We start from the raw sequence: 14,267 nt of genomic DNA on the forward strand, positions 1-14,267 counted from the left end.
TGAATATATTGCATTCAAGTAACTCATTCTGTATGATTTTAATTCTTTTACATTTGTTGACATTTGCTTTAGGCCCAGGATAAAGCTGGTTTGGATATATGTTTTAGAAGTACTTGAAAAGAATGTGTTTTCTTATATTTTGGGACTGAGTGGTCTATACCCGTCAATTATATATTCTTGGTTGCTGATATTGAGTTCTTTGGTGTCCTTGCTGATTTTCTGTCTAGTTCCAACAATTCTTGAGAGAGAGAGAGATGTTGAAGTATTCAACTACAATTGTAAATTTTTCTATTTTTCTTTTCATTTCTATATGTTTTTTCTTCACATGTTTTGCAACTCCCCTGATTGGTGCATAAATATTTATGAATTGTTGTATCTTCTTGGTGGGTTGTCCACTTTAACATTATATAATTTCCCTGTCTCTAATAATTTTCTTTGGTCTAAAGACCACTTTTTCTTATATTAATATAGCCATTCCTAGTTTTCTTTGATTAATATTTGCATGATATATCCTTTTCTATTACTTTCAACTTGCCTATATCTTTACATCTGAAGTGTGTTTCTTAGCATGTATTTAAAATGTTTTAATTGTGGTACAATGTCTTACTATAAAATTTACCATTTTAACAATTTTTAAATGTACAATTCAACAGCATTAAGTACATTCACGCTGTTTTGCAACCATCTCCACTATCCATCTCCAATATTTCATCATCCCTAACTGAAATTCGGTACCCATTAAACATTAACTCCACATTACTACTTCCTCCCAGCCAGTGGTAACTTCTACTCTACTTTCTGTCTCTATAAACTTGACTGTTCCAGGTACCTCATATAGTAGAATCATATATTTGTCCTTTGTGCCTGGTTTGTTTCACCTAGCATAAAATCTTCGAGCTTCATCCATGTTGTAGCATATGTCAGAACTTAATTGCTACTAAAGGCCAAATAACATTCCATTGTATGTGTGTACCACATTTTATTTTTCCATTCATCCAGCAATGGACATTTGGGTTACTTCTACCTTTTAGCTAGTGTGAATAATGCTGCCATGAATACTGTTATACAAATATCTGCTCCAGTCTCTACTTTCATTTGGAATTGTTGTATTATATGATAATTATATATTCATTTTTTGGAGGAACTGCCATAATGTTTTCTTTTGTTTTTTAAGTTTATTTATTTTTTAGAGAGACAGAGAGTAGAGGAGGGGCAGAGAGAGAGGGAGAGAGAGAGAGAATCCCAAGCAGGCTCCATGCTGCCAGCGTAAAACCTGACATGGGGCTTGAGCTCCCCAAACTGTGAAATTATGACCTGAGTGGAAACCAAGAGTCAGGTGCCTAACCATAATGTTTTCTACAGCAGCTTCACCACAAGGATTTCTCCATATCTTTGCCATCAATTATTTTTTTTTTTTTAAATTATAGCCATCTCAGTTGTTTGTAAAGTGGTATCTCATTGTGGTTTTGATTTGCATTTTCCTAATGACTAATATTAGTTCCCTTTATTCTTGCATGATATTCCACCCGCCCCCAGTTGTAGGATTTGGAATTTGGAATTCTTCCTTTCAGTGATTAAAAATGTACCCTGGGGAGGCTTGGTGGCTCATTGGTTAAGCCTCTGACTCTTGATTTCAGCTTAAGGCATGATCTCACTGTTCATGAGATCAAGCCCCACATCAGGCTCTGTGCTGACAACATAGAGCCTGCCTGGGATTCTCTCTCTCCCTCTCTCTCTCTGCCCTTCCCCCTCAAAACAAATAAACATTATTTTTAAAAAGCCACTTTATTATAGACAACATATAGTTGGGGTTTTTTAAAATCCAATCTGATGATCTTTTAATGACTGATTTTAAACCTTTTAGATTTAATTTACATATTCACAGATTTAGTTTTATTTTTTTATTTTTTTTCAGAGATTTGGTTTTAGATCCTTTTTTTGTTTCTTCCCTATTTTTACTTCCTCTTTCCCTTTCTTGCCTTCTTTAGTTTCATTTTATTATATTTTATTATTCCATTTTATCTATTTAGTTTTTTACTATTTCTCTGATTATTGTCTTTAGTAGTTGCCCTGGGAATTATAATATACATAATAAATGATCCACTGTATACTTTTTAAATTACTGTTTTACCACTTGATGTTGAATGTCGAAGTCTTATCACCATATATGTCCTTTTAGTCTCTCTTTCAAGGGGAGTTTTAGTTTTCCCTTTGGCATCATTTGTCATCCACCTCAAGAACTTCATTTGCATTTCTTTTAGAGCAAGTCTGCAGGTAGTGAATCATCTCAGTTTTCTTTATCTGAGAATATCTTTCTTTATCCTCCATTCCAAAAAGTTATTTTCACAGAGTAGAATTTGAGATTGACAATGCTTTCCTTAAAGCACTTTAAAAATGTTGTTCTACTACCCATGGCATTCATACTTTCTGATGAGAAACTCAGTTATTAAAGGTATTCTCCTATATATAATATGTCAATTTTCTTTGGACGCTTTCAAGATTTTTTTTTTCCCCTTGGATTCTCAGCAGTTCAATTATGGTCTGTCTCAGCAAAGATTTCTTTTTAGTTTATACTTTTTGTGGGATTATAGGCATACCTCATTTTATTGCACTTTGCAGATCAGGCATTCATTTCTGGAGCAAGTCTATTGGTGCCAGTTTTCCAACAATATTTGCTCACTTTGTGTCTCTGTGTTATATTTTGGTAATTCTTGCAATACATCAAAATTTTCATTATTTGTTGTGGTGATGTGTGATCAGTGATTATGACTCACTGAAAGCTCAGATGATTCGCATTTTTTAGTGATAAAGTGTTCTTTAAGGTATGTATATTTTTTTCATAATGCTATATTGCACACAACATACCATAGTATAGTGTAAACATATTTACACTATAAACATTTTATATGAACTGGGAAAACAAAAACTTCACTTGACTCTCTTTATTGTGATATACTTTATTGTCGTAGTCTGGAACCAAACCCACAGTATCCCAAGGCATGCCTGTACATTCTTTCTTGAATCTGTAAGTTTATATTTTTTGCCAAATTTGATAGGTTTTTGGCCATTATTCTTTAAGTATTTTCTCTTCATGGAAATTTCTTCTCTCCTTCCACAATTCAAATGACACAGTGTTAAAACTTTTGGTATTGTCCCTTAGGTCCCAGAGTTTGTTAAATTTTTTAAATCTTTTATATTTGATAATTTTTATTGATCTATGTTCATATTCACTAAATCTTTTGTTTCCTCCATTTTGTTATTGAGCCCATCAAGTAAGTTTTCATTTTTATTATCATTTTTCAGTTCTAAAATTTCCTTTTGGTTCTTTTCTTCTAGATTCTATTTCTAGCTTCTAGCTTCTAAAGAATGCTTAGTCATTCTTTCCAGAGTGTTCACCTTCACTTCTTGGAATATGGTTTTCATAGCTGTTTAAAAGTCTTTGGTAATTTTGGTAATTTTGTTGGGGTCTTTTTTTCCCCATTGTGAGTTGGAATTTTCTCATTATTTGTATACAGAATACTTTGTTTCTTGGATGTTTTTTCTCTTTTTTTAATATTTTAAAAATAATGTTTATTGTTCAGAGAGACAGAGCATGAATGGGGGAGGGTCAGAGGGAGAGGGAGACCCAGAGACCAAAGCAGGCTCTAGGCTGTGAGCTGTCAGCACAGAGCCTGACGTGGGCTCAAACTCACCTCCAGATGGTGACCTGAAGTTGGACACTTAACCGACTGAGCCACCCAGGTGCCCCAGACATTTTTTTTTTAAGAAGGCTTCATGCCCAGTGTGGAGCCCCAATGTGGGGCTCGAACTCACAACCCCAAGATCAAGACCTGAACTGAGATCAATTGTCAGACACTTAACCAACTGAGCCACCCAGGCGCCCCTGTTTCTTACGCATTTTGAATAATTTGACTCTCTGGGTCTAGCTTAAATCCTATGGAATTTGATAGTTTTGGTTTGTTTTAGCTGGCAGTTTATTTACATTCAGCGTGCATGTTCCAAATCACTTTCTGTGTCCTGAGGCTCCAATGTCAGTTCAGTTTTTGATGCATTTGTAGTGTTGTTATGCTTTATCTTATGTGTGCTTCACTCAGTACCCATTTGGGGACCCAGATAATGATCTACCTTCTGATTCAGTTCTCAAGGCCTTTGGTATGCTGCCTAGGGTCAGATCTACACACGTACAGCTTGAGAGTGCTTCCCTCAAGCCCATATACCATATGGGACCCCTGACTTGAGTTGCCTCCTCTCCTCTATCTTCCCAGGACTCTTTAGTTCCCAGAGGTCCCATTCCTAATCTAGTTAGACCTAAAAGGCTTTAGTTTTCTTTTCTTTTCTTTTTTTTAAGTAGGCTCCACAGCCAACCTGAGGCTTGAACTCATGACCCAAATATCGAGAGTTGCATTCTCTACTGACAGAGTCAGCCAGGTTCCCCTTTAGTTTTCCTATTCTGCTGTGCCCTTCCCACAACTAGGGTCTCCTCCAGTGCCAAACAGTAGGTGTATAAAGAGAAAAAAGTAATGAGATTTCCTCTACTCTATTCAAAACTAATAAGGTAGGATTCAAAACTAATAAGGTAGTATTTCCCTTTCTCAGGGTTTAAGTACTTGCTGGCAGCTACTACAATCACCACCTATTCATGATTGCAGCTTTCAGGACTAGTGTTTGCCAGAGGTGAGATCTGAAAGAGAACAGCAACATTAATTTCTTACACATTATCTACCCCACAAAATCCTCTTCCTCCCACTTATCCAACCAGAGAGCCTCTCTCGAGCTCTTTCTATTTCAGCCTTGGTACACAGTTCTGGGATTCAAATTGTGTTTTAGTCCAGGCCAGAAAACTTAACCACCAGATTGGTCAAACTTCCAAATTCTTGTTTCCTTCTCTAGTTACTAAAATTTAGTTTCCGTTTTCTCTGATAGCTGTCCATCTATTCTGTCTAGAATTTTAATAGCATTCAGTGGATGAGACAGGGTGGAATATACTAATTTTATCTTAACTGATATTGGCTCTTTTTTAAACTTCTTGAGTTTGGATACATCTTGCTTAAGAAGCTGGGAATAGACTGCAATCATTGGCACAATTATATAAATTTCTAAATAGTGACTGATAAGCAAAACAAAGTTCTGCTCTCAAACCATGATTTCCTCCATGCCTGGTTTCTTTGCTAATGTTTTCCTTAGAGTATTTGTATTCATATTCATAAATTAGATTTTTTTTTTAGAAACTATCCTCATCCAGAATTGTTTCAGACTGTTAGTCTTATAGAATTAGTTTGTAAAATTCTTTTACAGATTATCTCTTCAGTTTTTACCTGGTGATTTATTTAAGTATTTTTTAAAAAGAGAGATCTTGGACCAAACTTTCCTTTTCCCACTACATTTATTAGATCAGGCCAATTTCCACTTTGAGCCAATTTTGAAAAAAATTATTTTAAATATATGGTATTACCATGTTATTTTAAAACTCTCCATAAGTATATGTATACCACCTTATTAATACCATTGTATTTCTCATCTTTATAGTGATCAGATTTATAAGTCTAGTTTAGATTGGTGTTCTTTCCACAGGAAATAAATTAGATATGTTTTACTCTTTCTTCCATCAACTTCTAACTGTATAAGCGGTTTCCTTCTGCTGGATTCAGGTTAATTTGTTCTTTTTCTAGTTTCTTAGGTTTGGATTGCTTCAACAGTTTTATCAACTCTCCACTATGTGACAGACACTGTACTAGAACTAGGATTATAGGAGCGCCTGGGTGGCTCAGTCGGTTAAGCGTCCAACTTCAGCTCAGGTCATGATCTCTGTTTGTGAGTTCGAGCCTGCTTTGGATTCTGTCTCCTACTCTCTCTGCCCCTCCCCACTTGTGCTCTCTGTCTCTCAAAAATAAATAAATGAAAAAATTAAAAAAAAAAAAAGAACTAGGATTATAAGTGTAATCTTGTGAGACAATTATCAATTGTTAGATAGTGACTATTAAGCAAAACAAAGTTCTGGCCCTAATTCTTCATTTCCTGCATTTATTAAAGAGTACTAATTTCCCACAAGATGACCTTCCAAAGATGACTTTGATCACCTCCTACAGGTTTTAATATATAGCAACTCATTATCGCTCATATCTGAATGAACTATTTCAACTCTGGTCTTCACTTTGAATCAAACAAATAAAATATAAATTTCCAAGGTGGGGTTTAGAATCACTTCACAGATTACTTCCTAATTGTAAGGATACAAAACAACCTTTAAAATGGAGAGATTTGACCGTCATCACCTTAACCATTTGACCAAATTTGGCCTCATGATATCAATATGTGCCTCTTGATGTATGACAATGCAAAATACATAATTTATTAAATATTCTTACAAAATTGTTTAACACAAATTCAATCTTCTCTCTACACTTAATTTCCAGTATAGATGGCAGAATAAGTTAAATGACAACATTAGGAAACAAGCACAACAATCCAAAATATGGAACACCCTACAAGATAACTACATGGACTCTAAGAAGAAAAAGCCAACATCGTGGAAAAAAAGGAGTAAAGGTAGAGAACTAAACTAGACTAAAAGAGACATATCAACTAAATGTAACTTATGAACCTAGAATTGACTCTAGATAAAAAGAAAAATAAATAGCTATTGAAGTCAATCTTGGGACACCTAGGAAAATTTGAACATGGCATCACCTTATATATTTTAGAAGATGTGACTGTATTCTGGCTATATAGAAAATTATAGGAAGATAAAGCAAAAATGACAAACTGTTAGCTTTTAAACAGGGTGGGAGTGTGTAGGGTAGTAAACCTGCCTACAGGTAGGTTTTAAACAGGTGGGAGTGTGTAGGGTAGTAAAAGCACATTCATTGTACTTTTTTTTTTTTCATTGTACTTTTTCAACTTCCCTGTATGTTTGGAAGTTTTCATAATGACAAGATGGGGAAGTTTTGTGGACAGTTTTCTCCCTGTTATCCTTTTTTTTTTTTTTTTTTTCAACGTTTTTTATTTATTTTTGGGACAGAGAGAGACAGAGCATGAACGGGGGAGGGGCAGAGAGAGAGGGAGACGCAGAATCGGAAACAGGCTCCAGGCTCCGAGCCATCAGCCCAGAGCCTGACGCGGGGCTCGAACTCACGGACCGGGACCGCGAGATCGTGACCTGGCTGAAGTCGTACGCTTAACCGACTGCGCCACCCAGGCGCCCCTCCCTGTTATCCTTTTAATAATTTCTAATAAATTTTGAATTCTAAGAAAAGAGTGTAGATTATAGAACATCTGTTATTTGGACCTAACCACAAACTGCATCATATCCTTTTCTACTTCTTCAGCAAACTAGCTATATTCTCAATGTATATTGATAGCCACTAATTCCAGAGTATTTATTCCAGCATTAATTTCCTGATGCAACTTAGGAATGAAGTTGTCTCACATGTTCTTTTTTCTTTTTTAAGTCTATTTAGTAATCTGTACACCCAATGTGGGGCTCAAACCCATGACCCCAAGATCAAGAGTCACGTGTTCTTCTAACTGAGCCAGCCAGGCACCCCCAGCTTCTTTATATTCTACTGTACTTTATTCAGAATCAATGATCTCAAGTTCAATAGGAGATAGGTTGTGATTGGAGGCTTACTAAGTTCATTACCAATATGGTCTTTCAGAAGAATTCACTAATAGTTATGCTATTGATTATCACCAGAAGAACAGTAGCTAATCTTTATTTGCCAAATAATCTTACAAGGGTTAACAGCTACTAATCCTCACAAAAAAAACACTATTAGATAGGTATTAACTTCACCATTTTATAACTGAGGCACAGAGCTAATAAGTATATTGTTACATATCTTGAAGATGATGATCAGCTAAGTATGTGCTGTGACTAAAGGCTTTCTTTCAGTTCCACTACTGACAGAATAAGAAATTCTTCTCTAGAGTGAATTTGCTGACATCCAACAGGAATTGAGTGATTCTAGGTCTTTTTTATATTCAATAAATTAAGATACCTGGTATGAAATCTTTTATGACAAATAAATTCTAAGAATGACCCCCCAGAAAAGGGTTTCCTAAACATTTTCCCCTAGTATTAATATTCTATGAAGAATGCAGTAAAGGAAAAATCAGTAAGGGTACAAATTCTCAGATTTGATAGTGGCATGAATATTGGGCCTTCATACATTCCTCACCTTTTTTAGAGTTTTTCACCATTATAAATTCTATGATGTTCATTCAATAAGGTATAAACAAAATCTGAAGGCATCCCACATTCTTTACATTCACAGTTTCTCCTTAGTGTACATTCAATGATGCTCATTTTATCTAAAATGGCTTCCCACATCACTCCTCACTTCATAGGATTGTTTTTTCAGCATTGTGAAAGATCTGATAAGTAAGGATTCAATGAAGTTGAAAGGACTTTCCACATACCTTGAATTCAGAATTTCTCCTTAATATGCATTTTTTATGTTGATTAAATGTTGAACTCCATCTACAGACCTTCTCACATTCCTTATATTTGTAGGGTTTCTCTTTAGTGTGCATTCTCTGATAATGGTTAAGTTGAATTCTGTCTAAGGCCTTGCCAAACATTTCTTATATTCATAGGGCTCCTCACTAGTATGAATACTCTGATGACCTTTCAGGTGTGAATGAAGGCTTTCCTACATTCCTTACATTCAAAGATTTCTCACCTTTGTGAATTTTTTATGTCGACTAAATTGTTGATGCAATATAAATGATTTTCATATTCCTTACATTCATAGAGTTTTCACTAGTATGAGTTTTCTGGTGTATTCTTACATACTTGCCCAAACTAAAAGTCTTTCCACATTCCTTACATTCATAGGGTTTCTCACCAGTATGAGTATTTTGGCATACTCAAAGACCTATGCCAAAACTAAAAGCCTTCCCACATTCTAGACATTTATAGGGTTTCACTCTATTATTTTTCAGATGTTGAGTGAGTTGTCACAAAGCGTAAAGGCCTTCTCACATTCTTTACATGCATACAGCTTCTCACTAGTATAAATTCTTCCATTATTGATTAGGTCTGAGCCATAATTAAAGATCTTCCCACATTCCTTACGTTAATAAATGTTTTCTCTATTAGGAATTCTGTGATGTAGGGTAAGGGATATATCTCTGTGAGTAGATACATATTCATGATGATTTTCATTTGGCTGAAATATTCTTCTTGACGTTCTTATTGTTCCTCAATGTTGACTTTGTTCTTCTGCTATTTTGGATAATGGAACTCTCAGAATGAAGCATTTTCTTTCCTCTGTCTTCCATTTGTACAAATTTATTTCAAAAATATATTCTTCTGGAGGTAATGTCTTTGTACCATACCAGGTCTCCAAACCTGAAAAGAAAAAGAACCAGAAAACAAACAAAATTTGTTTTCCCATACTGGGGGGAGATAAGTAATAAACTATAAAAAGAAAAACTGTAGATAAACAGTAGAGATAAGTGATAAGCTGAAAATAATGCACATTAGAAAGGAAGAAAACAGAGTTTAGAGAATAATCCACGTGTATGTTGTAAGGTCTGTGACAAAGAAAACACATTAAATCATTAAATCATTGGGTCTAGAATTTAAGTGTTCAGTTAGAATCACCTAGAGAGGCTGTTGCATGTATCAATTTCAGAAACCAGCCCAGACCAAGTGAATCAGAATCTTTAAGAGTAGGCCTTGGGAATTTGTATTGTTAACCCCACCATCAGATACATCTGAGGCAGATCAATGTTTGACATTCTCTACTTGCCTATGGTATTTTTTCCCAGTGGTTTCTAACTATACTAGAATAATATATGATCACTTAAAAATGGATAACAAGGCCCTTCTATTAAGAGCTCATCTCAAGCCAAGACCCTTTTAACCTATAAATCATGTCACATCATTTCCCATCTCTTAGAACTTCCCATATGGTGTTTCATCCCTATGATCCTCTGGTATAGCTCTTTGTACGACTAGCTCCTTCTCATTCTTCAGGTCCCAGATTAAAAGTAATTTCTTCAGGGGTGGCTCAGTTGGTTAAGTGTCCAACTCTTGATTTCAGCTCACGTCATGATCTCACAGTTCATGAGTTGGAGCCCCCACGTCAGGCTCTGTGCTGACAGTGTGGAACTTGCTTAGGATCCTCTCTCTTCCTCTCTCTCTGATCCTCATCCAACATCCCTCTCAAAAATAAATACACTTAAAAAGAAAAAGAAAATAAAAGTAACTTCTTCAGGGGCACCTGGATGGCTCAGTCAGTTAAGCATCTGACTCTTGATTTAGGCTTAGGTCACGATCTCATGGTTCGTGGGACTGAGCCCTACATTGGGCTCTGCACGCTGACACTGCAGAGCCTACTTGGGATTCTCTCTCTCCCTCTCTCTCTGCCCCTCTCCTACTTGTGTACATGCACTGTCTCTCTCTCTCTCTCTCTCTCTCAAAATAAATAAACTTAAAAAAAGGAAAAGTAAAATATGAATAAAGATAAATAATACAAAGACAAGTCACTGAGGAAGATACTTCGATGCTTATCAAGATACTCTTTACCATAATTATGCAATAGTTGCTATGTACGGCTCATTGCCTATAATCTCACATCTTCCATTATAACTGACCTATCTTTTTCCTACAGTGATTAAATACATTTTCCTGTATCATTTTCCTTTCAGATGGAAATGAAGTTGATCCAAACAAGCTCGGTTAAATGTACAAATAGAAAAGGTGACTGCATTTTTCTGTTGTATTTACTCTTAAATATAAAGGTATCTCCACCACAGCTGACCATCTGTCCTGTGGCTGCCCTTTGTCCCCCATTTCAATAAGGCAATAGGATGTTTAATTTCATATTCATTTTTAATATTACACATCTACCCAAAGATGACCAATCTTTTTGCTCAGTGAAACATTTTGTCAGGTGTTCCAATCTATTTCTTCATGGTCAAGGCTAACCAGTATCTTAATGATTATTCTGGTATTATAATAGATAATATAGTAGGTGTATCCAAAATAGGTTATGCTATGCTAAAAATCAAAATGTTGACAGGGCTGTGTTTCTTCTGGAAGCTCCAGGGGAGAATCTACTTCCTTCCCTTTTCTAGCTTCTTGTGGTTGCCTTCATTCCCTGACTCATGGGACATCTTGTGCTAGACTCATATGGAAGTAGATTGCCTATCCTTACATAGGTGAGTGATCTTTATTATAAAATTAATGCATTAATTTTCTTACTATTTTATAACACTGCTTTTAAATAATTAAGTCACTGCAAGTATGCCTCTCTCTCATAATTGGAGAAACTGCTTATCAGCCCATGATCACAGGTAAGTGGCTTTTTTAATGTAACAATGTTTCTAATGCTGTATTATGAATATGACTGTAATAATATATGCCATAAAAATTCTGTAATGATTCATTCATTAAAGTATAGGTTAGGTTACCATGAAGCAATCACATCTTTACACTAGGCTAACATGAGGCAGTCATATTGCTGCTTTTTCAGTATCAATGCATGAATTGTTACACTTGTAAATATATATGAATTTCTTTTTCAAATTACCTTTTCATTTTTGATGTCCAGTGTTGGTAATATGTATAATATCTACAGTGTTTTGTATCATAGAAGACAATTTTGATATAGGTGCTGACAGACAATTCATCTTGTAAACAGACAACATAAACTCAGGATATCAATAAATACAGTACAGTTCTATAAATGCATTTTCTCTTCTTTATGACTTTTTTAACAACGTATTCCTTTCTCTAGCTTACTTCATTGAGAGAATATAGTATGTGGATACATATAACATACAAAATATATCAATTGACTCTTCATGTTATTGGTAAGGCTTCTAGTCAACAGTAGGCTACTAGCAGGTAAGTTTTGGGGGGAGTCATAGGTTATACACAGATTTCAACTATGTGGGGTGGGGGATTGGCGCCCCTAACCTCCTTCATGATCAAGGTTCAACTGTATACTATGAGTCTGGAGCAAAGAAGCCATCAAAGACTCCTAGTCACATCAAAAAGGAAACAATCTGAAGAGGCTCCCACTGATCACACACGGGGCAATTTGAATATAAATTTAAGACTAGTAACCATAATAATAATTGTAATAACTGCTGAAACATCAAAGTTTTTAAACCTATGAATTCATAATGATAATTTTTAAATTATTTGGTAATTTTTAGAGGATGAAATCAAGAATGGCTGCTAACATCACAAAAAGAGAAACAACGAGACAGTATATGCTTTCTGATGAAACACACAATATTAATTTAGCTTGCTTATAGAAAATAAAGGCAGGGGCGCCTGGGTGGCTCAGTCGGTTAACCGCCCGACTTCAGCTCAGGTCACGATCTCGCGGTCCGTGAGTTCGAGCCCCGCGTCGGTCTCCTTTCCTCTATTGCATGCTATCCAATTTCTTCAGAGCAGTCATATAGTCACTGATTCTCTCATGAGCTACTTAACTGTTTCAGTATGGTTTTGTTGTTGTTGCTGATCCCTTTCTCTGTCTTTTTCTCCTTGTAATTTATTATGTTGAATAAACTGGATCATCTATTATTTAGCATGTACCTCCCTTTATTTACTTATTGCCTTTATTTTCTTTTTTTAAAAAAAATTTTTTTTAACGTTTATTTATTTTTGAGACAGAGAGAGACAGAGCATGAATGGGGGAGGGGCAGAGAGAGAGGGAGACACAGAACCAGAAGCAGGCTCCAGGCTCTGGGCCATCAGCCCAGAGCCGGACGCGGGGCTTGAACTCACCACGAGATTGTGACCTGAGCTGAAGTCGGACGCTTAACCGACTGAGCCACCCAGGCGCCCCACATTTATTTATTTTTGAGAGACAGAGAGAGACAGAGCACAAGTGGGAGAGGGGCAGAGAGCGAAGGAGACACAGAATCCGAAGTAGGCTCCAGGCTCTGAGCTGTCAGCACAGAGCCCAACACAGGGCTTGAACCCACGAACTGTGAGATCATGACCTGGGCCAAAGTTGGACGCTTAACCAACTGAGCCACGCAGGCACCCCCCCATTTTTTTTAACATTTATTTTTGAGAGAGAGAGAGGGAGGGGCAGAGAGAGGGAGACAGAGATTCCAAAGGAGGCTCCATGCTGTGAGCCCAGAGCCTCATGCTGGACTCGAACTCATGAACCATGAGATCATGACCTGAGCTGAAATCAAGAGTCAGAGGCTTAACCAACTGAGCCACTCTGGTGCCCCTCAGTGGCCCCTAATTTTGAGAAGGAAACCCTTAGAAGAACTTTGGCTAGAACATGTGATTAGTATATATAATTTTCCTCAAGTATACCTCAAAACACACCAAAATTTCTTTTTTTAGTGTTATACTTTAGAGAAACTCCAATACATGTACAGAAAGATCTGTACCATAATGTCCTTTGCAGTGTGATTTCTGGCAACCAGAAACTATTAGTATGATTTCTAGTAGCCAAATATTGGGGGGGGGGGGGGAAGGAATTGGAAATACCTATCATTAGGTAAACTATTGAATAAAATGTGTTATAATTATAGAACAGAATAATGTACAGCAATTCACTGCAAAAAACTGTATCTATATGTATTAATAGGGAAAAATCTAAAAAGCATTATCTTGATGGGGCACCTGGGTGGCTCAGTTGGTTGAGTATCCAACTTCAGCTCAGGTCATGATCTCACAGTTCATGAGTTCGAGCCCTGCGTCAGGCTCTGTGCTGACAGCTCAGAGCCTGGAGCCTGCTTCAGATTCTGTGTCTCCCTCTCTCTCTGCTCCTCTCCTGCTCACACACTGTCTATCTCTCTCAAAAATAAAGATTTAAAAAAAAAATTTAAAGCATTATCTTGAGTGAGAAAAATCAAAGACAGATGAGGCACATAATATAATTACCTCCAATTGGGATAAAAGAACATTAGTATTGTATATTGGTTATGGGTATTGATATGTACGTAAAGGTATAAAAAAAAGGATTGATTGTATGCTGAGTTCATGATGGTGACTGCCTTTGGGGACAAGGAAGGAAGGAGAAGGATGGGATACAGGTGATGGTTAACAGGTTTTGAAAAAAAATTAAAATTAAAAAAATATCAGATTTTAGCTCCACATCTAAATATGTATATGTTACTTTAAAGCTACAAAGAAACATAAAAGATTTTACTTCTATATGGTGGTAATACACATGTTTATCTTACTATTTTTTGTGTTTGTAAATTTTTAATTGTTAAAAAAAGGTGGATTTATATTACTCATAGAAATAATGTAACAGTGATCTCCATTTCCAATCAGATAC

General features: G+C 36.1%; 1 long non-coding RNA gene across 1 annotated transcript; it reads left to right on the forward strand.

The window, feature by feature from the left end:
* Positions 1 to 5,542: 5,542 nt before the first annotated feature.
* Positions 5,543 to 12,279, forward strand: LOC131500344 (uncharacterized). Its single transcript, XR_009256249.1, has 3 exons — positions 5,543 to 6,546; positions 10,657 to 10,708; positions 11,086 to 12,279. It is a non-coding gene; the product is annotated as an uncharacterized LOC131500344 (long non-coding RNA).
* Positions 12,280 to 14,267: the final 1,988 nt, after the last annotated feature.

The sequence above is a fragment of the Neofelis nebulosa genome, chromosome 17 (assembly GCF_028018385.1).
Source record: "Neofelis nebulosa isolate mNeoNeb1 chromosome 17, mNeoNeb1.pri, whole genome shotgun sequence".
Lineage (NCBI taxonomy): Eukaryota > Metazoa > Chordata > Mammalia > Carnivora > Felidae > Neofelis > Neofelis nebulosa.